The sequence below is a fragment of the Penaeus vannamei genome, chromosome 2 (assembly GCF_042767895.1).
Source record: "Penaeus vannamei isolate JL-2024 chromosome 2, ASM4276789v1, whole genome shotgun sequence".
Taxonomy (NCBI): Eukaryota; Metazoa; Arthropoda; class Malacostraca; order Decapoda; family Penaeidae; genus Penaeus; species Penaeus vannamei.
Window position 1 is genome coordinate 44,774,151 of NC_091550.1, and position 1,614 is coordinate 44,775,764.

Sequence of the window (1,614 nt, forward strand, 5' to 3'; positions counted from 1 at the left end):
GGAAGTGGAGGACAGGGAGTGGGAAAAGGAAAGGAGGAGGATGGGGGATGGGGGAGAAGGAGGAGGAAAAAGAAGAAGAAAAGAAGAAGAAAGAAAAAGAAAGGAGTAATAATGATAATAGTAATGATGATGAACTTTAATACTACATTATTATCATTATCCTTATCATTATTTATGTTATCATTGTTATTGTCATTATTATTATCACTATTTATTTATCATTGTTACTGTTATTACTATCATTTTATTATATTATTCTTAATTATTTCATTTCATCATTCATTGTTTTATATTAATGTTATTATCATTATTATTTTTATTATTTTATCATTATTATTATCATTATTATTACTATCATCATAATTATTTTTATTATCATTATTATTACTATCATCATAATTATTTTTATTATCATTATTATATTATTATCATTTTATTATTTCTATTATTATTATCATCATTATTATAACCCCTTTATTTTTATAATATAAAAAAAAAAATAATAACAATATAACATTTTTTATTATCTATTTAATTATTATAATAATTATTTTGTTATTTTTTTATTTTCATTATTATTATTGTAATCATTATTATTATTATTGTTATTATTATTGTTATTGTTATTTTAGTTACTATTATTATTATTATTATTATTATTATTATTATTATTATTATTATTATCATTATTATCATTATTATTATATTGATAATAATGATGATTATAATAATGATAATGATGATAATAACTACAAAAATTTATTAATGGTAATGATAATAATGGTAATATAATAATAATTAATAATGATAATGATAATAATGGTAAATATTATCATTATCGATTACTATTATTTTTATTATCATTGGATTATCATCATCACTATTATATTTTAGTATCATTATCATTATTACTATCAGTATTATTATTATTATTATTATGAAAAAATGATAATGTATGATAATAATAATAATGCAATGGTAATAATAAAAATAAAATAACGATAATATGAAAATTATAACTGATAATATATATTAAACCTAATAATAATTGAAACACCTGGTATAAAAATTAAAATTCCCCCAACGGTGCCCCTCTTTGAGAGGCGGATGAAAGGCACCATGTGTAAGCCCATTTTTTCGAAACTGCCAATGTGACTAGTTTTAAAACCCTTCAATGTAACGAATTAGGGCATTGTCAACACCTGGGGAAACCCCGAAATTGTAAGTTTTTTCAGTGTAATCGTGTTGACAAGTGATTGTGGTGATTTTTTAAAACATTTACCAAAAAAAATAAAAGAAAGAAAGATATGAAGGTACAACGAAATATGTATTTTTTATTTCTTTTGGAGGTCTTAAACTATTTTAAGGGTTTCTTGCACTTTTATTATTGAAATTAAGTGATAAACAGATTGAGGTAGTACGGGTTTTTAAAATTGGGGTATTCTTTACGAAATAATGTTATTGCAATAAATATAGTTTTTAGTTTATATATCGTTAGTTTCGTTCGTCAGTATTCTTTTAATTATTCTTATTATTTTTTTTTTATTCATTTATTTTTTTTTTTTTTTTTATTTTTTTTTTATTTTTTTATTTTTTTTTTTTTACTTTCTGAAC

General features: G+C 20.0%; 1 protein-coding gene across 1 annotated transcript in view; it reads right to left on the bottom strand.

Annotated features, from left to right (window-relative positions):
• LOC138865725 (otoferlin-like) overlaps positions 1–1,614 on the bottom strand; it is a 345,921-nt gene that overhangs the window by 140,330 nt on the left and 203,977 nt on the right. The gene's annotated exons all lie outside the window — the stretch shown is intronic.